Source organism: Bos indicus, chromosome 16, assembly GCF_029378745.1.
Source record: "Bos indicus isolate NIAB-ARS_2022 breed Sahiwal x Tharparkar chromosome 16, NIAB-ARS_B.indTharparkar_mat_pri_1.0, whole genome shotgun sequence".
Lineage (NCBI taxonomy): Eukaryota > Metazoa > Chordata > Mammalia > Artiodactyla > Bovidae > Bos > Bos indicus.
The window spans coordinates 27,298,327-27,321,950 of record NC_091775.1 but is presented as its reverse complement, the minus strand read 5'-3'; the positions used below and the strand labels follow the sequence as shown (position 1 = coordinate 27,321,950).

At 38.5% G+C, this 23,624-nt stretch overlaps 1 protein-coding gene and 1 pseudogene across 2 annotated transcripts in view; both read right to left on the bottom strand.

The window, feature by feature from the left end:
* DISP1 (dispatched RND transporter family member 1) overlaps positions 1-23,624 on the bottom strand; it is a 221,481-nt gene that overhangs the window by 105,508 nt on the left and 92,349 nt on the right. The gene's annotated exons all lie outside the window — the stretch shown is intronic.
* The window catches only part of LOC139176346 (methylglutaconyl-CoA hydratase, mitochondrial pseudogene), a 42,119-nt pseudogene continuing 35,491 nt past the window's right edge, over positions 16,997-23,624 (bottom strand).

Genomic DNA, 23,624 nt, shown 5'->3' with positions numbered 1-23,624 from the left:
GGCAACCCACTCCAGTATTCTTCCCCGGGAAATCCCATGGACAGAGGAGCCTGGTGGGCTACAGTCCATAGTGTTGCACAGAGTCAGACACCCACTGAAGCGACTTAGCAAGCAACAAGTGAATCACTCAGGCTTCCCTGGTGGCTCAGTGACAAAAAACCCGCCTACCAATGCAGGAGATGCGGGTTCGACTCGTGATCCAGGAAGATCCCCTGGAGAAGGAAATGGCACCCCACTCCAGTATTCTTGCCAGGAGAATTCCATAGACAGAGGAGCCTGGTGGGCTACAGTCCATGGGGTCACAAAGAGTTCGACATGACTGAGCAACTAACACTAACACTAAGCTCAGTTGACTTCTAAATCCTTATCTGTAGCCTCAGCTCTCTCTTGACCTGCTGATACAAATTTCTGTCTCCTGAGTATCTTTACCTGGAAATGAAATAGCACTTTAACTCAACAAGACTAGAGATGCAGGAAGTTATCTTTGATTATCCATTCCTTCACACCATATTCAGTGGGCCATGATATCCTACCTATCTACTCTACCTTCAAAATATTTCTGGAATCATCTCACTACACCTTTGCTCTGAAGTTTCTCTGCTTCAGCTACAGATTGTTCCCTGAATGAGCCATGCTTCTTTCTAATGCAAGACCTTCAAAGAGGTGTTCTCACTTCCTAAAAAGATGTTTTCCCCTCTACTCTTCCTCACTTTGCTAACTCCTGCTGCTATGGATTGAGTTGTATTCCCGTTAAATGTATATGTTGAGATCCTAATCCCTAGTTCCTCAGAGTGGGACTTCATTTGGAAATAGGGCTGATGCAGAATAATTCGTTACAATGAGGTCATATGAAGGAGCGTGGGCCTCTAATCCAATATGGCTGGTGTCCTTACGAAAAAAGTGTGTGGACACAGACATGCACACAGGGAGACTGTCATGTGAAGATGAAGGCAGAGGTCAAGGTGATGTGTTTACAAGGCAAGGAACACTAAGGACTGCCAGCAAATCGGTAGAAGCTGGGAGAGAGGGATGGGACCCATTCTCCCTCAAAGCCCTCAGAAGCAACCAACCATGCGGACACCTTGATCTCAGACTTCTAGTCTCCAGAACTGTGAAACAGTTTCTATTGTTTAAGCCATGCAGTCTGTGGCACTTGTTATGGCAGCCCTTGGAAACTAACACATGTAGACATCACTCAGATCTTAGCTCAAATGTCACTTCCTCCAGAGAGTTTTCCCTGACTCCCTCAAAATGGACATGGTCTCACAACACTCTTTACTCTTCTTTTATGGCATTCATCAGACTTGTCTGCATGACTCACTGTACTGGTTTTTATCTCCTCGACTAGTCCATCAAATAGATCAGCACATGTACATGATTAGTTTTCCCTGCATTACTGTCTTTGAAGCACTGATCCCCACCTGAAATGATCATAATCATTTATTTACATCCTTATTTATCACGTGTTTCTCCCTTCACAGAGCATAACTCCAGCTTGTAGAACAGCGCCTGGTACATGGTTGGTGTTCAGTAGTTATCTATTAAATGAACTAAGGCATAAATACACTCTAAGATGAAAACCTGTGACAGTTTTGCTCACTAGTGACTGTGTCTCCAGTGCTCAACATATATATAGGAAGCTATATGGTCATATGAAAGCACTCTGTAATTATATATGTTCAGACAACAATGGTAATCTTTGCTCCAAACAGAAGGAATATGTCCATGAAAAGACATGACTAATTCAAAACTTAACGTATTCCCAGGATGCCCTCCCTATTCTTGAGTTATGAGCTATGTCATTTCCCACTCTGACAGGTTGTAGTTTGCATAATTCACAATAGATAAGTTTCATCTACCATTCAATTTTAAAATATCCCATTTTCAATCATTCTAGATAATGCATCTTCCTTTTTACATTGGTATAGAGATGTTAACCCTGGAAAATAGCTTTACCAAGCTATACTAGAATGTCTAAAGTAACAAATATATATAATATTAAACTTATAAGTTACAAATAAAAATAATAATTATATATGTTGAATAAATGAATGAATGAACCTATTTAATAATGACAAGCATATCATTATCAGGAAGTTTAAATATACTAAAAGTTTGGAGATTGTAACCTTTCATATAATATAGTAAATCTTTTACAGTAAGAATATTTTATTTATCAATTTGCCTCTGCTTTCCACTTGATATTTAATATTTAAGAATATTTGCCAACAAAAGAACTCAAAAGGCCCAGCTATGGCTGATCTCAAAATTATTTAAATTCTTGGAATGAGGATATAAAACTTACCATTTTCTTCGTAAAGATTTCTTTTCTAAAACAGCAAAATGGAAAAGGCTCTAAAAATTTTTTTTCAAGATTGTCAAAAACATAAATTGTCTTCCTTTGAATGCTATGTATTGCTGAGGTAATACCAGCAACATTAAGACATTTTTTAAAATTACTTTCAGCCATTATCCTGTGTCTCTAATGCAATAGGTATTTTCCTTTTTCTACGTTTCTTGTACACTTTGCCCCCAAGCGTATATATTTCATGTAGCTGAAGAGCATGTGACTACAACTATAAGAAAAATCGTCACATGCAGAAAATGATAAACCAACTAAAAACTACATTTGGAAGAAAAACAGTACTACAAAAGCCAAGAGATAGTGTCCAAATGCTACTGTTTGTATTCTGTCACCTCTAATCTGAAGATCTCTTGAAAGAGTTCCTTTTAAACACAAATCTTTAGGAACTGCAGAAAAGCACTTATTCAGGGGAAAACAGATTCCTCTATCATTATTCCATTCAACAGACAAAGCATAAAAGTTATCTGGATACCAAACAAAACCCTGGCTTTCAGTAGATTAAACATCAATTTATTTAATACTAGCTTCCTTAGATTTTGAAAGTTTTTCCTTCTCTCACTCTTAACCTTAAACATTTTTGACCTCACAAAGATCCCAACACCTTTTCCCCAAATCACATTATCAGAAATATAAAGCAGGTGCTACTCAAAGTATAACATGTATTTTTATCAGAATCTCAGGAAAAAACATTTCTATTACATGTTTTAAGATTAAAAAGAAGCAAACAACCAAAGAAATTAAGAAATTTCTTACAAGTCTTTCAAACAGGAAAAAAAAAAAAAAAACTGAACAAAACCAGTCACTCAAGATAAGGTAGTTAACAAAATGATATAAAAAGAAATCTTAAAATTTTCATAGTTCTGATAAAAGTTAACACTGTTGATGTTTAGGAAGATCTAGTTGCTCTCTCCCAGTTGTGGGAGAAAACAAGGATTATCTAAACACTTCCTGATTTATCTGCTATCTTCAATGTGCAGCATAATTTATTCTGTTATCAGAATACACTCCGATAAAAACATTGAAAAACTCGAAATTTAAAAATACTCTCCCATTACTGAAATTCTAATTTCTACACCCTCAGCATTCCCTTATTCCAGAAAAAAAATTACTGAAAGTAGAACTTTTAACTCTTTTCAATCAACAAAAACATCACAAAAAATTCTGCTTTAAAGATTCTTTCCTTCTTAAGATTTGTTTGTCCAACACATAATAGCTTGACATGTTTACTTTTTAAAAGGTGGTTTAATAAAACATATTATATATGTTTGCATGTAGTGATATGCTTCAACTCATTCATGTCCTACAGGTAGTACTCAGCCTGTATATCACAAGTGATGCTTATTATGATTGGCTAGTACAACCGGCTAGTATAAAACTAAAGATTACTAGTGGGCCTTTCTCTCCACTGCACACCCATCGCTTAGCAGTGAATGGGGGAAACTCAAGTAGGGCCATGTTGTGACTGTTTTGGGTAACTCTATAAAACCATGGTTTTTCCTGTGGTCATGTATGGATGTGAGAGTTGGACTGTGAAGAAGGCTGAGCACCGAAGAATTGATGCTTTTGAACTGTGGTGTTGGAGAAGACTCTTGAGAGTCCCTTGGACTGCAAGGAGATCCAACCAGTCCATTCTAAAGGAGATCAGCCCTGGTATTTCTTTGGACGGAATGATGCTAAAGCTGAAACTCCAGTACTTTGGCCACCTCATGCGAAGAGTTGACTCATTGGAAAAGACTCTGATGCTGGGAGGGATTGGGGGCAGGAGGAGAAGGGGATGACAGAGGATGAAACGGCTGGATGGCATCACTGACTCCATGGACGTGAGTCTGAGTGAACCCCGGGAGTTGATGGACAGGGAGGCCAGGCGTGCTGCGATTCATGGGGTCGCAAAGAGTCGGACACGACTGAGTGACTGAACTGAACTGAACTGATAGAACCATCTCCTAGAAATGCTCTTTGTTGTTGTTCAGTTGCTTAGTCATGTCCAGCTCTTTGTGACCCCATGGACTATAGCACACCAGGCTTCCCTATCCTTCACCGTCTCCCAGAGCTTGCTCAAACTTATGTCCATTGAATCAGTGATCCCAGAGAAAGGCTCTTAAATGACACAAATGGTATTAAATGCCAACCTCTTCCTAACATTCAGGCAGAGCCACTTTGCAAACCCACCCAAAATTGTGAACTCCTTGAAGTCCCACAGTCAATAACATTCCAAGGATTTGTAGCCAAGGACTCAGAAGTGCACCAGTCTGAACGCAGGGTCAATAACTCAGATTAGTGACTGACACAATCAAATGATAACGGGTCAGCAGTGTCACTTCTCTGCTACTATGACCTCTACACCCTGTTCTGACCTGCTAAATTAGGACAAAAGCACTGTTTCCATTCTCAAAGACATCATTATTTTAAAAATGAAAATATTAAAAATAAAATGAATATTTATAAATAATTATCCAGTTCAGGAAATTTTTATGCCTGAAACTAACAAGTATTTTAAACCACGAATTTCAGCATAATGAAGAAGAAAATGCCTTGACAAGTTTCTTTTAATCTCGACTATCCCAAAAATATCCAGATGCTCTGGCTATGATCAGAAGAAAAGCCAATAAGAAGGATGACAAACAGGCAGGAAAATAAGGGCTTGTACTTCAGATATTCAAACAAGTATTTTAAAAATGTGCCTGTCTTAACAAGCAACATTTTAAGGTGGAAGAGGGTAACACACACCAGCTTTCAGTTTCCAGTTTCCCATTAACCTGACATTACGAAGAAACCTGATCACTTGGTATCTCTGCAACTGGACCTTCAGCTTCTGTGATTTCTTTTTCTCATTTAAAGTCCTTTTTGGCTGACTTTTAAAAATATCTCAACTACACACTCTGTGTTTACGTAGAGCTGTGCATTTATCAATAAACTGGCCCGTCCCAAAAATGTCTGATGTTAAATGCGTCGGTGCCTGAGAATTCTGAGAGACGGATTACATCGAACTATAAATTCCCATAAGGAATCATTTTGAACAACTAATCCTCTGCCTTTAAGTAAATCAGATTAACTCCAAATGATCTCTCTGGAAACTCTTTAAGTAAACATGATGTTTCAAATCACTTGTAGCTATTTTCAACTCCCTTTTGGCAAAGGATTTTTTTCTTTCTAGGCTTTCTAGGTCAGATGATTGGCCCCATGTAAGCAAAGATTGCCTTGAGTCACTCTGCTTCAAAGGAAACGCAACAGAAGATGGTCTCTCAAAACAGTTCTGACATCAAAGTACACTCCAGCTTCCTATACCTTTGGAATTGACAGGGTTAGTCTGTGCAAGTTAAGGAACTTCAAAGAGCTGGCCCCCAGCCAGTCACACATTTGTGCTCAGTAGCCTCCAATACTGAATTAATCCTCCTTAGGGAAGAAATGCAGGTATTATTTACCAGAAAGGTCTAAACTCTGTCTTTTTAGAGTCAGTGGAGCTTTGTCTGAAAATAAATTTGGGGGCTTTGTTGACTTTTTCAATGTAATCTTAAAGCACATAGTAAGTACTCAATAAACATTTCATGAATGGTAGACAAAGCAAGTGCAAACTAATGGGTGTGGCAGCTGCCCACATCATCTGGATCCCATGGAATTCTCAAAGCCAGAATACTGGCGTAGGTAGCCTTTCCCTTCTCCAGGGGATCTTCCCAAGCCAGGGATCAAACCAGGATCTCCTGCACTGCAGGCAGATTCTTTACCAGCTGAGCTACCAGGAGAAGCCCCCGTCATGTGGAGTGTTACCTAATAAACCTCAGGATATTGCTCTGCTTCCTGTCTCAGGTGATCTCTCAGCACTAACTAAGTCACATCTGCCACTGGGACTTCACTTTCACTTTTCACTTCCATGCATTGGAGAAGGAAATGGCAACCCACTCCAGTGTTCTTGTCTGGAGAATCCCAGGGACGGGGGAGCCTGGTGGGCTGCCGTCTATGGGGTCACACAGGGTCGGACACGACTGAAGTGACTTAGCAGCAGTAGCAGTAGCAAGCTCTCTTCGTCATCTGCAGCAGAAAAAAGTGCATCAGCACCATTATCCAATGAGAGGTATCACTGACTAATCTTTTCCTTCATCCCTCTATCTCCCTATACTGGAGATAGCGATGGCAGGACTCTATATACTATATTAAATACACTGGTTTAAGCTTATACATCTCCTTCCAAGTTGCCTTCTACAAGGGTTTTCTTACTTATAGGGAATAGCACCAGAATATCATGATGCTATTTATGAGATATCATGCTGACTCTTGGAGAGAGATTATAAAACAGGGTATGTTTAATTCTGCCATACAAATCAGGGATGATTTCACAGCAGACAATATTACTGCATATATTTTTTTTAATAAAACTCAACCAAGGGTTCATATATCACAATACAAAATAAGCTTATGAATTTTATATGATCATCAAGGATAATATGATTTAACTGTTTATTTGTCTTACCATTTAATGTTTACTAACAGAAAGTAGTAACATGAAAACTTACGAGAAAATTAAAAACTGAGCAAATTCTATCCATTTGTCATTTTCAGCCAACTTGGAAAAGACCACCATTACTGTACTTGTTGTTCAGTCACTAAGTTGTGTCAGATTCTTTGTGACTCTGCAGCACGCAAGGCTTCCTTTCCTTCACTATCTCCCTGAGTCTGCTCAAACTCAATGTCCGCTGAGTCAGTGATACTCATGTCATGTTTATGCACTTAGCAGAGATATAAACCAGGAGCTTGTGAGACATCAGAGTGCTTGAGAATGAAGTTATGACATAATCAGGGAGAGTAAAATGGAGGGGATGGCTGCATCTCCAAAGCATCCCCTAATTATGCTCCTGGCAAACCTCTTCAGAAAAGCAGATCGAGCTTTTTGGAGGTCCTGGGCAGCCATGGCAACACCCTCCTTAGCTTAGGGAGGAAGGCAGCACCTGTAGGTCTGAGAGACCCTTTTAGGGGATCTAAAAGATCAAAACTATAACAATATCAAGTCATTACGTTCCTTCTTCACTCTTTCTCTCGAGTGGCCAATGAAGTTTTCTAGAGGCCACATGATGTGCAATATTGCAACAAATGGAATGTAAAGGCAGCTAGGAAAACCCAGATGTCTTCTATTAAGCCATATCATAAAGATATTTGTAAACAGTGTACAGTAATGCCACTACTCTAATTTTTTATTTTGAGAAATAGTTATTTTACATGAAATATGTTATTTATGTAAACATGTAACAGGTTTATTTTTTAATGACTTACTGAATACTTTTAAATTGTTTTTATTTCTATCATGGCAAAGATTGATTGATAGATATAACTCACATAAACAAAAGCTCCTTGAGGTCCTCAACCAATTTTAATAGTATAAAGGGTTCTACAGATCAAAACTTTTGACAGCCTCTGGTTTAGAGAGGAGGAAACGACTAGGTAAAGATTGAAAGGACAGTGCTAAGGAAAAGAAATATATCAGAGACTTAGATGTGGGCTTAGAATAAATAAAACCTAAGCAACTTGCATTTTCACAGTGTCTGGGTGAGTTAATTCATTTATATTTATAGCCCTATAATGTCCCTATAATAATTATTTTGTGTTTTGAGGATCCCAGGAGTCTCATTAATTGGGACTAGGACAAATTAATTTAACTAATGTAGCACACTAATTAATCACTTAAAGATCCATTTTCCTCTGTTGTGGTGGGGGCGGGGGGATGTGTTATGGTGGAAGGGATCCTGTATTGCCATAAATATTTACTTCTGAATGACAAGCACCAAATTCAAGCTAAACCACATGGGGTGGTCATAAAGAACGTCTCAGTATCAGACACCTTGAAAGTACCCTAATGAGATTTTTATTTAGTAGAGGTGGCAAGCTATTAACATCTGCCCTCTGTTTGTTTGTTTGTTTGTTTGTTTCCAAAAGAAAGTCATCTTTTCTGTGCTACACAGCGGAAGACTCTAAACTTTTTTCTTCCACCCCACCATGAGCAAAGTATTCTTGTGCACATACCCCCAGTTTAGAATGTAAATTATAGAGGTGAACGTCTATACCAAGAAATTAGATAAACTTAAACACATACAAATTAGAAAATTTTAAAGGAAAGATGAAGGAAATAACACATTAAAGTAAGCATTGTATTTATTAATGGCTCCAAAACTGTTTCACAAAACATTGTTTTATTATTTATATATTAATACAGTGGTCGAGTGTTACATATGCTTTTTTAAAGAAAATCTTGATTTAACCCTTTGTGATAAAGGGATTTGTAAGTCAGCTTCCAATTTCAGTTTATTAATTACTTCTAGTGGCTGTCACAGTGGGGAATAAAATCTCACAAATGATATACAGATCCAAATTGAAGGAGCACACATCTTTAGCTGCATTACCAAATGTTGGCACTTATTTTTCAATTCTACCCATTTGTTGTTAGAGGTTTGCCTTCACGTACCAAGTGTTAATTTAAAATCTTAAAACACCGTAAGTGGTAACTTCAATAGCTAATAATTCAAAGTACAATATGCACATAGAGTGAAATTACTCCTTAATAAATGCATGTATCTAAGAAGCTGAAGAACTGAGTTTCAAGGCCAGTAAGTATATGATTTCAAAGCCAGTGCAATAAACTCTTGTTATTCAAAGTGTAACCCACGTCACTGAATCCGCAGCTTGTTGTAAATGCATATTCTCAGTCCCTCCGCCAGATCTACTAACTTGAAATCTTTTAAATTGGACGTTCACATGATCTGTATGCATATTAAAATTGGGAAGCACTGGGTGTGCAGCCAAAATGGTAAGAGCAAGAAGATCCTGAGCAAACCTTCTCCCAGGGGCACATCAAAGTTACAACTGTTTACAGAGAAACTAGCAATGAAAAAGGGAAGACTAACAGAAAAAGATCTCCTACAACGGAAGACACAAAGAGAGATAAGAGAGGTGGAGACGGATAGTCAAGATCCACACCCCCAGGGAGGTGACCACAAATGGGATAACTATAGAGGTTCTCCCCTAGAAGCAAGAAGTCCAAGCCTCACATCAGGTTCAAGCTAACTGGCCTGGGGGTCCTAAGACTGGAATATGAGCCCTGAGAATGTCTGGCTTTGAAGGCCAGAAGGCCTTGCTTTTGGGAAAGGCAGAGGGCTATGAGTAACAGACGTTCCAATTTAATGAGTGCACACAAAATCTCACATGCTCTGACATCAGGGCAGAAGCAATAATTTGAAAGGACCCTGGATCAGATCTACTTTCAGATCTAGGAGAGCCCCTCAGAGAAGCGCAGGCAACTGCTTAGGCAAAGATTCACTCTAAAGACACAGACACTGGCAACTGCCATTTGGGGAGCTCAGTCTACCAGGAGGATCTTGGTCTTGGCAAGCGTCATTTTGGAGCATTCCCTCTAGCTTATTAGTGCCAAGATTCAAACTCACCCAGCAGCTGGTCAGCACCAGTCCTAAAGCCCCTTAGGTCAAGCAGCTGGCTGCACAGGAACATAGCCTTAATCACTAGAAAACCAGCAGGAGTAGGAGACACTCAGGAGTCCCTCAGCAGCTGGAATCTAGTCTTGCCCATTTGCAGGCTGACACTAGCTTTTGGAACCCCAGGCCTGCAGCCAGAGACCCTGAGACTCAGCTCTGTCCACCGGTGGGCTGGCACTCGGACCAGAACTCCCCAGGCTGTGCAGGCAGACACACTGGAACATGGCCCCACCTCTCAAGAGCCTGCACCAGGATCAGTACTCCCCAGAACCCAGCCCTGCCCACCAGTGGGTGGCACCAGCCCTCGGACAACCCCAACCAGAGACCCATCCACCAGCTGGCCAACGCCAGCTCTGGGACCCAGACTCACAGCCAGTCACCTCAGACTGGTTCCACTCATGAGCAGACCAGTCCCGAGACCCAGCTCTGCCCTCCAGTAGTCAGCAGCCTTCACACTAGGCAGAGCCTGAACAACAAATGGGTTGGGAGCCAGTCACAACTACCAGCATTCCCACAGTAGTCAACCCCGCCATGACAGAAGAACCCACACAGCCACACAGTGGGCACCCCTAGAGAACACAGCTCTGGTGAACAGAAGGGAGTGTGCTGCAGGATGCCACAGGACATCACCTACATAAGTCCACTTCTCCAGGATGGGGACCATAACCAACCTACCTAATATATTCAAATAAAAACAGAGAATCGGGAAAAAAAATAAGGCAATACGGGAATATTTTTTAAAAGAAGGAACAAGAATAAAACCTCAAAAGAAAAACTAGCAAAGGTGAGATAAGCAATCTACCTGATAAAGATTTCCAGGTAATGATCATAAAGAAGTTCAATGAACCTGGGAGAAGAATACAGTGAAAACTTCAACAGAGTTCAAAAATACAAAGAATAACTAAAGAACACACTAACTGAAATAAAAAATTCAGTGGAAGGAATCAACAGTAGATTAGATGATACAGAGGAACAGATGATTAAAGCAAAGACACAGCAGGGAAAATCACTCAAGCTGAGACAGAAAAGAAAAAAGAATGGAAAACCTTGAGGACAGTTTAGGAGACCTCTGAGACAACAGAGAGCATATTAACGTTTGCATTATAGGGGTCCCAGAAGGAGGAGAGAGACAGAGAAAACGGCAGAGCACATATCTGAAGACATAATGGCTAATAGCTTTCCTAACCGGAGAAGGCGATGGCACCCCACTCCAGTACTCTTGCCTGGAAAATCCCATGGATGGAGGAGCCTGGTAGGCTGCAGTCCATGGGATCGCTAAGAGTCAGACACGACTGAGCGACTTCACTTTCACTTTGCACTTTCATGCATTGGAGAAGGAAATGGCAACCCACTCCAGTGTTCTTGCCTGGAGAATCCCAGGGACGGGGGAGCCTGGTGGGCTGCCGTCTAGGGGTCACACAGAGTCGGACACGACTGAAGTGACTTAGTAGTAGTAGCTTTCCTAACCTGGTAAAGAAAATGGATATCCAGGTCAGGAAGCAAAGAGAATCATATACAAGATCAAATTATAAGATAAATATCAGGGATGTAATGTACAACATGATAAATATCGTTAACACTGTTCTGTGATATATATGAAACTTGTTAAGAAAGTAAATCCTGAACTTTCATCACGAGGAAAAAATTTTTTTAGTTTTCTTTTATTTTGTATCTATGTGAGGTAATGGAAGTTCACTAAACTTACTGCGGTAATCACTCTGTGATGTATGTATATCACATCATTACGCTGTACACCTTAAGTGTATACAATGTGTTATGTGTGCATGTGTGTGCTCAGTTGTGTCCAGCTCTTTGTGACTCCATGGACTATAGCCTGCCAGGCTCCTTTGTCCACGTACTTTTCCAGAATACTGAAGCAGGTTGCATTTCCTACTCCAGGGATCTTCTCAACTCACGGATCAAACCTGTGTCTCTTGCATCTCCTGCATTGGCAAGTGGATGCTTTAGCACTGCCTGGGAAGCCTATGTATGTCAACTTTATCTCAATATAAAATTCAAAGTTAAAAAAAAAATAAGTTTGGAAAAAAAAGTCATAGGAGAAATGCTGTTAAAAAATAATAAAAACACTGCTCTAAAAGAAGTGACGTATTTATCACTTAAAAGTCTAGTACCTAAGAACCTAAGTACCTAAGAACGTTTATCACCTGTCTACAGGCACTCACTGGAAAATTCAACTTCAAACGGTCTGATATCTATACATTTTTAAAACCCTAAAAGGATGTGTATTTGAGAGTCAGAGATGCATAACTATGTGTTTCTCTAGATGTTTTTGAACCATGATACTTAGTCTTTCTAGAGAAAAGCTTCCATAAAATCATGACTTAATTATTACCTTAGCCTCTTACACTGCACATTCGTGTAAGAAACAGTCATTGTATTTTCTGAAAAACTGCTACGAGCCCCCTAAAATGTGAACTACTCAAGGGCCATGAACATGTCTTAGGTATTTTGTATCACTGGGAAACAGTATAGTGCCTCAGTACTTAGCAGCATTGCAATCAATATTTGCTAACTGATGTATGAGAGAATAAATACAACTATTATGTGGGTTCCCACTCTCTGCTGGCATTGTCATGAACATTTCATGTATATTTTTATATCCTCACAACAACCCATAGAAGTAGGAATCAGAAGCTCAGAGAGGGAAAGTAACTACTTCCATTACCTACCTGAGAGAAAGTGCATTTAAATTCAGGTCTGACTTCAAAGCCTATGTGCTAAACTACTGAGTGGTTCTGAAAACAGCTGAATATCAGAATCATCTGGGGGACTTTTTAAAAATAAGACTCACACTTCTCAGAGTGTACTGTTTTGTACTGCTCTGACTCATAGGATGTCTAAGATGTTTCACCATAATCACAAAACAAAAAACAAAAACCCCAAACTGAATACAAATAGTAACAAAGGATCCTGAGTGAAAGGTCAGTGGAAACCCTGTAAAGTCTCTGAAGGTTTTAAATTATTTCAAAAATGAAAGGTTAAAAAAAAAAAAGCCTCTGGGCTTATGTGAATGAGTAAGAATTCCAGAGGCGGGAGACCTAAGAAACTGTATCTTTAAATAACCCACATGACTGTGATGCAGTCACCCAGTAGGGCCTTGGGAACCTAATTAGGGACCAGGATTTTGAGGGGGAAAAAAAAACAAAAAACGACAGATCCAAATAGTAATCATTTACTGCTAGTCAACTAACTACTCTCCAGGTGAGTAGTCTTACTCCAGATTAGTAAGACAAAATGAGTTCTTGTCATCAAAGTGCTGTCAGTCTGGTAGCTTTTCCTACAGTCAGAGGAGGACCTCTCAGCTTTTACTGTGATAGCCCTCCATTTGAGTACAGAAGATGTATTTTGCATTTTGTCTACTTGTAAAATCAGCCCTGGGTATTCTTTGGAAGGAATGATGCTAAAGCTGAAACTCCAGTACTTTGGCCACCTCATGTGAAGAGTTGACTCATTGGAAAAGACTCTGATGCTGGGAGGGACTGGGGGCAGGAGGAGAAGGGGATGACAGAGGATGAGATGGCATCACTGACTCGATGGACGTGAGTTTGAGTGAACTCCGGGAGTTGGTGATGGACAGGGAGGCCTGGCGTGCTGCGATTCATGGGGTCACAAAGAGTCAGACATGACTGAGTGACTGAACTGAACTGGACTGAAGCAAATGTAGCATACTGTCCAGTTCCCTTGTTTAAGGACAGAAATGTATCACGACACATTGTGTATTTCCAGTCTCATATGTATTTATGAGACACAATAAACCTTTTGCAAACACATTTATTAATTACATGTGTATAATTAACTAACTGGTGTATGCTTATACCTATGCAACTGTTTCTTGTAACTCTTGTATAGTCTGTCTCTAAATACAATGTATGACCTTTATCATGAAAAATGTGGACACTAAAAAAAGTAATGTTTCTGTAAAAAGCTTTGTACATATGTACACCCTTGGTTGTTGCTGCTTTCCTCTTTGTCATCTTTTAAATTATTTTCTTAGCATAAATTTTCATGCTTGGAATCACTGGGTCAGAGGATATGAACATATTTATAGAGCTTAAATTGCATTGTCAAATTGCACTCGGCATCCAACAATCTGACAGATACCAGGCCTTATCACCTAAAGAACAAAAAAAAATTTAGTTTAAAAGATATTAAATTATTTTCAGTTCAGTTCAGTCTCTCAGTCATGTCTGACTCTTTGCGACCCCATGAATCACAGCACGCCAGGCCTCCCTGTCCATCACCATCTCCTGGAGTTCACTCAAACTCATGTCCATCGAGTCAGTGACGCCATCCAGCCATCTCATCCTCTGTCGTCCCCTTTTCTTCCTGCCCCCAATCTCTCCCAGCACCAGAGTCTTTTCCAATGAGTCAACTCTTCATATGAGGTGGCCAAAGTATTGGAGTTTCAGCTTTAGCATCATTCCTTCCAAAGAAATCCCAGGGCTGATCTCCTTCAGAATGGACTGGTTGGATCTCCTTGCAGTCCAAGGGATTCTCAAGAGTCTTCTCCAACACCACACTTCAAAAGCATCAATTCTTCAGCACTCAGCTTTCTTCACAGTCCAACTCTAGCATCCATACATGACCATTGGAAAAACCATAGCCTTGACTAGATGGACCTTTGTTGGCAAAGTAATGTCTCTGCTTTTCAATATGCTATCTAGGTTGGTCATAACTTTTCTTCCAAGGAGTAAGCGTCTTTTAATTTCATGGCTGCAATCACCATCTGCAGTGATTTTGGATTATTCTCCTACCTTATTTTAACTGGCATTTCTTTAAGTAATGATGCTATTCCACAAGCTTCTTTGCTATGCGGAAATATACATATTTTCTATATTTACATACATTCTGCATTTTTTCTATGTTAATATATATATACACATATGTGTTCTAAAGCCTGGGCGAATCATAGTCTTACCTATTTCACTGAAGTTTTACATGTGACAGACTTCAGCATCCTTCCTGAAAAATTTCTTGACAAAAATTTACCTTGTTTCTACAATATTCAATATTTTCACTATATATTAGTTTCTAAATATTCACATAAATGCACTATTCTGATGTTTAAAGATATTCTTAATTATCATCATCCATTTATTTCCAGTAGGTTTAGCCTGTCATAAGAAGAGAAGGAATTCATATAATTCCATCATAAAATGCTTTCTCTGCTCTGTCAAATTCTATAGAAAACCAAGTCAGAGACATGAGAAATAGCCTAAAAGTCAAACACATAACAGGGATTTTTGAAATTGGAACAAAAGAAACATACAGAGAATAATTTTCTCCATTCATTCATAAATTACAAAGAGAAAAAATTAATTCTTTTATATTAACCTGCAAATTTGCAATATTTCTTCTTCTCTCCCTAGACAAAGATGCTTTTAAATGTAGCGCAGACAAGACAAGATCCCACCACACTTCAATTTCCCTCTCTGCCATTGTATTGGAGTTCTTCTAAATATTTGCCATTCCCAGATTACTAAAATAGAATGAGAATCTGCTCCTTTGTAGTGCAGATGATGGAATAGCCCTCTAGAAGTAAAGCAAAATTCACACGGCTTCAAGAAGGAATTAAATTTACAGGGTAAATTTTAAAAGAGGAGACAAAATTATTTTAAAAATTAAATTATTATTTTTATTTGCAATGTACATTTTAAAATTATTTGCAGTGTACAGTAGTTTATTCTTGATTACCTCATAACATGGAATACATATGGTAAATAAAGCACAATAAAAATTTAAGAAAATCTGAAACTTCATGTCAATTTCAGATACAAATTAGATAATTTCTTGGATGTTCATACAACATTTCCTTTAAATATCTGTCAAAATGCCGATTTTATAGAAATGAAAATACCTGTTTTCTCTAAATGTTCAGATTAAAATCCATAACCCTCTCCACCCACCTTAAAATTTTCCTTTTGTTGGTTCAGTCTTGTTAACTGTCTTCATAAATGTTTTAATTTAGTGCAACAGTCTTACTTTATGTGTACATGTCAGATACACAAACACACATGAATACATATGAAGTACTCAAAAAAGTGTTCCAGCCCACTCTCATTAAAGTATCTTCTGTGTCCCTTCCAAAAATCTAGAATTAAAAACTGTCAAAGCAGTATTTTTCCTTTAAACCAAACTAAAGATATAAATGGCCTGTAAAAACCTTTGAGCATAACAACTGAAAATAAATGTTGCTAATTTTACAAGTTTGAATGATCCCTAATGTCAGCAGGCTTTTGTCAATAAATCCATTATGAAGCTGCAAACACAGCTCTTACTTCAACATTGTAAAGAGAACTGCAAGAAGGAAGGAAAAATAAAAGCACTTGTGTGACCATCTTGTTCCTTTATTAAAATCCATTAATGTGAACTGAAATGTTTCTTTATCAACAACTCAAGGAAACTGACAAGTTCTGCTTTAGAAGTTTATCCAATTTATACAAGTTAAAATCAATTTTCCTATATATAACACTTTCCTAGAACTCTTCTAGACATTACATTTTAGGATGACTATCCACCAAGTTACATGTGGCTTTCTCTCTCCAAACTCAGCATAGTCATAATTTCCACAGAAATATATTTATTCTTGAGTGGTTCAATCAAAGAGGAAAATGTTGCCCTCTCTTAAAAAAAAAACAACTAAGTTCTCCCTTGTGATAAACAGCCTACCCCATGGAAAAAGAATCTGCTACAAAAGCCTGGACTGACTGAATTCCCTAGCATGGAATGTCATCACACAAATAAATGATTCTGAGAAAATAATGTCCATTCTCTCTATAATTACAAACGTAGCACATGCAAACTGAAGAAAAACTGGATCACACAGAAAAGCACGAACAGTGACATAACCATCCGTTATCCTAACACCTGAATACCTTCTGAACACCTTGGCATCTTTAGTCTTTTTTAATATACCCATGTCTTTCTAAAATATAACTGAGATTGTGCTTTATGCTTTCTCCCCACTTAATATCACAACAATCACTTTTTCAAGTTAATTTAAATTTTATAAATCTAAACTGCAACAGTTGCATATTTCATCATATAGACACTTCGTAATTTATTCAAACATTCCCTGCTGTGAATGAACATTAAGATCACTTCTGATTTTCATTACAATAAAAAAAAACTCAATGGATACTTTAAACATGACCTTTTTGCATATTTATTATTGTTTCCTTAAAACTCCTAGAAGTGGAGTCTTGATACATATTCATTTCAATAAATCTTCAACAATATGGAGTGTTAAAATATATTTTGTTAATCTTACTAGGTAAAAACAGTATCTTATTAAAAATGTACATTTCTTTGATCACTAGGAAAACCAAATCTTTTCCATTATATACAAGTAATATATATGTCCTCTTCTGTGAATTGCCTTTTTGTCTTTTGAAATTTTAGTCTTATCAATCTGTATTTTTAACAATTTATAGTTCATAGATATCAATCATCATTTTTGATGCAACTATAGCATTACTAGCTAGCTTTCTGTCTTCTCTGTTTATAATTTTATGTCCTAAAAAATGATTTTAAAATACATTCTTCATAATCTATAGAGGAAAATGTAGACAACTGCATTTTACAGAAACTGAAAATTCTATTATATAGATATTTCTTATATAATTTCAAAAATTTCCTCAGTTCAAGTCATCACGATATCATATGAGGTTTAAAAAAATAAGTAAACAGAACATAGTTCACTCTTTACATCATTACCACCTCCTTCACCAACATGGTTATTCCCCATTTCTTAACAACCACGCTAAACATACTCAAGTGTAATGAACAGGCACCAAATTTGCTTGCTTGGGTTTAAAGCACATCAATATATTTTATATGGCAAAGTAAAAATACTGCACATAGGTCTCAAACAACTAGGCCTGATGTCCTATCACCAGTGAGGAGATGGTCCCTCAAGATATTAAACAACTCTGTTTTTAAAACAAATGTTACACCGCTGCTGCTGCGGCTGCTAAGTTGCTTCAGTCGTGTCCAACTCTGTGCGACCCCATAGATGGCAGCCCACCAGGCTCCCCCGTCCCTGGGATTCTCCAGGCAAGAACACTGGAGTGGGTTGCCATTTCCTTCTCCAATGCATGAAAGTGAAAAGTGAAAGTGAAGTCGCTCAGTCGTGTCCAACCCTCAGCGACCCCATGGACTGCAGCCTACCAGGCTCCTCCGTCCGTGGGATTTTCCAGGCAAGAGGACTGGAGTGGGGTGCCATTGCCTTCTCCGAAATGTTACACTAACAAGTACAAATTAAAAACTAAAGTCAAGAGTCCATCCTTGAAAACACAGAGCAGGAAAAGACATACATAAAATAAACCCAGAACAATTAAGAAAATCCTAGTAGGATCATACATATGGATAATTCCCTTAAATGTAAATGGATTAAATGCACCAACCAAAAGACATAGACTGGCTGGGGGGATGAAAACACGTGCATGTATGCACCTCCACTAACCGTATCACTCTACTTAACCCTTCAAATCGTATGTAATTATTTTATATTGTTAGGTTACTCATGTTTCCATTATGGCTTGCAACTATCATTATCTTTCATTTTTTTGTCTGGCTATTGATTGTGAAAACTGATAAATATATTTTACTTTTGTGACTATGTTACTATTATTCACTTAATACTATTGTATCATAACTGGTCAAGAGAAATTAACAGAATTCTTTATCACTAAAACTACCATTTAATAGAAAAACCTATAATAACTTATTTAAATCCAGATGCATATCAGAATTATCTTGGTATTTTTTGAAAAATACAAATACCTAGGTATTGCTTTTTTTCCTCCAGAGCTCCAGATGTGTTTCTAATGAGCAGTCATGTTTAACAACAACTGAGCTATATAATGATCTTTTACTTTTATCTAGTTTGTTTCACATTCTCTATTTCATATTTAGTGCTCCCATTTCATTTAGCTTGTATTTTCCAATTTCTCCATCTCTTCTTTTTCACTTGATGTTCTTTCTCAAGCCTTTATCACGCATAGTAGAAAAGCTTTTGTGTATATATACATATAAATAGTATGTAAAAATATATTTTTAAAAACTTACAAATTTCTTACCTAGCTAAAAAATTGATGACATTTTGATTCCACTTGTTTGAATTAGTATGAAAAGAATGTTAGATTTCTAATTAAAGGTACACAAGCAACAAAGGTTTACTGTATAGCACAGGGAACAATAGTATCACATAATAACCTAAAAATGGAAAATAATATGAAATATAATGTATGCGGTGTATATGTATATATGTATATATGGTGTATATGTATAACTGAATCATCTTACTGTGTACCTGAAACACTGTAAATCAACTATACTTCAATAAAATATATATATATTTTTTAAAAAGTCCTTTTTTGAGAGAGTCAATTTCAGTATAAAGTAGAACTATTAGAGCCCCTCGTCTATTACAGGGCAGAGTCTTTAACTGCACAAAAGAAGAGAAGAAAAAATCAAAAGACCAAGCTGCCACACAAGCAGACATCAATTATTAATAAAATGCTGCTTTTAGTTATACCCCCAAAGCAGGTATTTACATTTAGTCTCCTTACACATAAAATCTTAGTGTATAAAAGTCACTTCAGTCGTGTCCGACGCTTGGTGACCCCATGGACTGTAACCCGTCAGGCTGCTCTGTCCATGGGATTCTCCAAGCAAGGATAATGGAGAGGGTTGCCCTTTCCTCCTCCAGGGGATCTTCCCAACGCAGGGATCAAACCTGGATCTCTAATGTCTCTCGCATTGGCAGGTGGGTTCTTTACCGCTTGCACCACCTAGGAAGCCCTGTATTAAAGGACAGATCTCCGCCTTCCTGAAATTAACTTTTTAAGATTACAGAAGCTCCCTTAAAGATCTTTTAAGAATAAAACAGAACATCTGGAGATTTTTATTTTCAAAGTAAACAAACTTAGAAAAAATGTAACACGTCATACTTCCATGTTACGTTGGGGTTTACAAAAATGCATTTGCCATAAGATGCTGTAGTTGATCATTATAATCCCTAACTTTAACAGAGGGCACCTACGCTGACAACAGTACATGATTCCCCATAGAGCTAATCACAGACCAAACCTCCTACCCTCAAGATCTTTCTGAAACACCCACTGTGCCTGCTTAAAAAGTCCAGTGTCTGGAAGCATAATGAAAGCTGCTGACCACTTGGAGCCAAACTAAGCATTAAACCTAAGGACTCCTGGTTAGACATGAAAAATTAGAAGCACTACCTAAATAATGTGAACAATTGGCCAAAAATTAATAATAAAGTAAAATTAACCTACTCGTAACTACATTACACTCAAATCAAACATTCAGATGCTATTCTTCCTTGTCACATAGGCTAAATTTAAGTTTGCTGACACCTCACGCTGGCGAAGGTGTGGGAACATGTACACACTGTTGTGCCTGTGGGAGGTAATGTAAACGAGTGCAACCTGTCTAGAGGACGCGCAGCGACCGTTACGAACAGTTTAAAAATATATCTTTAAAAATACCTGTAACCCAGAAATCCCATTACCACAGGAGTTTACCCTATGACTAACCTAAAAGTTCATCAAAATAACAGATACAAGATGTTTGTGGTACTATTCTTTATTTAGTAAAGGAGAAAAAGAAGAAAAAAGGAAGAGGAGAGAGAAAAGAAAGAAATTATCCATCAACAGGGAAGTAGTTAAATAAATTAAGGTCCATTCCTGTAAAAGAATTGTTATGTAGCCATGAAAAAAATATTTATCTTCATATTTCTCTATGTTTAAATTTATACTTTAAAACCTTTATTCTTTCTTTTCCTTTAGCCACCAGTTTTCAGAATTAAGTTGGTTTCTTAGCATCCTCTAAATTTGACAAATGAGGCAAGAGATTTTTTCTTTGAAGATAATTTTAAAAACCAACCCACCCACTCCCTCCTTCCTTCTCTCTTCCAATTTCTGGTTACCTCTTTATTGCTGGAGGCAACATGCAAATGCTTCAGAAACTAGGGGAGCAGCTCCAAAGCAGGGGAAGGGAAGGGAATAGCCTTTCAGAGTGAGAAACAAACACCAACAAGCTCATTTACTGATCACCTGTACATGTGACACAGATATAATAAACCCTCAACAAGTATCTATCTAATTCATTAATGTATGGAAAACATTTTAAACATTAATGTACTAAGCACTTCAGCTGATGGAGGGGTAAGCATATCTTTGGTCATTTTGGTAACAGTGGTTCCACACAATGGAATTCATCTTGAATACTGTCAAATTCCTTGGTATTGGTTCATTATTTATTTAAGACTCTAACTTTGTGTTTGTACAATACAGCATAAATTCAGAATCTACACAACTAAGGACTCTATATTTAAAGAAGATGGCCAATAAGGTGAGCAATTATTGGTTTAAAAAAAAAGGGATTATTCGGTGACCAATACCCTTCCGATTGCATAAAAGTTAAACTACCCACTGGTTTGTATATGCAACTTCAGCTTCTTAATTCTTGTCTTCTAATAGGCCATCAACACTAGCTCTGATTGTTCTGGACCAGTTCAGCTGACCACTTTCTAGAACCCCTAACAATGTTGCATTGTTTAAAGTGGTTTCCAAACTGTCTTCCAAGCATTTCTTCCCTTCGCCCTGATTCACGAAACTCCAGCTTAGCAGTGTCTTCTAATTGCTCTTCTCATATTCTTAATTACCCAACGGGGCCTACAGAGTTCTGCAGACCCCGCCTTCCTACTTCTTCAGTACTACAGGGCACATCTGTTCTCCGCCTAGAACTCTCTGCTCCATCCCCCTTGCCTCCTTTCAGCTCCTTCTAATGGCTCTGCTCCCTCCTACAACATTTCAGGCTGCTCCCTCAGGTTGGACCACGCTACTCTCTCCATATTCAAAAGCAGAGACATCACTTTGTCAACAAAGGTCCGTCTAGTCAAGGCTATGGTTTTTCCTGTGGTCATGTATGGATGTGAGAGTTGGACTGTGAAGAAGGCTGAGCGCCGAAGAATTGATGCTTTTGAACTGTGGTGTTGGAGAAGACTCTTGAGAGTCCCTTTTACTGCAAGGAGATCCAACCAGTCCATTCTGAAGGAGATCAGCCCTGGGATTTCTTTAGAAGGAATGATGCTAAAGCTGAAACTCCAGTACTTTGGCCACCTCATGCGAAGAGTTGACTCAGTGGAAAAGACTCTGATGCTGGGAGGGATTGGGGGCAAGAGGAGAAGGGGACGACAGAGGATGAGATGGCTGGATGGCATCACTGACTCGATGGACATGAGTTTGAGTGAACTCCGGGAGTTGGTGATGGACAGGGAGGCTTGGCGTGCTGCAATTCATGGGGTTGCAAAGAGTCGGACACAACTGAGCGACTGAACTGAACTGAACTGAACTCTCTCCTCTGCACTGAGGTTCCTGTTCTTCTTCAAGACCCGGCTCTAAGGCACTTCTCAGGGAGCCCTTTCAAGATTTCCCCTTGTCCCAGTCAGTTGGACCTGTTATAATAAGAATACCATCAAAAGGGTGTCATAAACCACAAGCACCGATTCCTCACAGCTCTGGAGGCTGAAGTCCTGGATAAGGGTGCCAGCACGACTGGGTTCAGCTGAGAGCCCCCTTGCTGGTTTCTGCGCATGGCAGCTGGGAGAGAGGAAGCAAGCTCTCTAGATTTTCTTCTAAGAGCATTAATCCCATCAATGAATACTCCACATTCAGACTTAAGTACTTATTTCCCAAAGGCCCCACCTCCAAATATCATCACATTGGGAATTAGGGTTTCAACATATGAATTTGGGCCAGGGGACACAAATACACAATCCATAATACAGCCTATTAGAAGAACTCATAGTACATTGCACTTGTCCTTTAAGAGACAGATCACAGATACCATTTACCTTTATTTGGGGGATCAACTGATCATTTACTTCCCCATCTAGACTCTAAAGTTATATAAGGGTGGCATGACAATGCCTATTGTCATTCATACTGTATTCCTGACACTTCCGCATCTCAAGAGCTAAAACAGGCACTTTAGATGTGTAATCTATTTCACACAATAAACTGGGATGGAAGTATTGTTATATTCATTTTATAGACGAGGTAACAATCTTAGAGAGACACAGCAACTTGCCCAAGGCTACAGAGGCAAGCAGGGAGAGATGATGAACCTATGCCTCTCTGACTCCAGAGGCCAGCTTCTTTCTGTACTGCTTGTAGAACATCTTCACATATCCATCTTAATTTGCATGCATGTGAAATATTTCAACAAAGAAAAATAAAAAGCCTAATAAATATCCATGTACTTGTTTCCCAGATTCATAAAAATCTTAAAATTTTGACTTCTTTGCTTTTCTTTAAGTAAAACATTACAAGCAAAACAAAGACCTTGTGGATGGTTCTAGAATCCTATTTCCTTTCTTCCTTCCAAAGAGGTAACCACTATCCTAAATTCAGAGTTTTCATTCCATGCCTATCTTATACTAGGCTTCCCAGGTGATGCTAATGGTAAACAACCCACCTGCCAATGCAAGAGACATGAGAGACGTGGGTTCTGTCTCTGGGTTGGGAAGATCCCCTAGAGAAGGTCACAGAAACCCACCCCAGTATTCTTGCCTGGAGAATCCCACGGACAAAGCAGCGTGGTGGGCTACAGTCCATAGGGTCGCAAAGAGATAGACACAACTGAAGCGACTTAGCGTGCACAGAAGCCTATCTTATACTACTATGACTACTACATATGTATCTATAAGTAATACATGTATTTTGCATGTGTTCAAACTT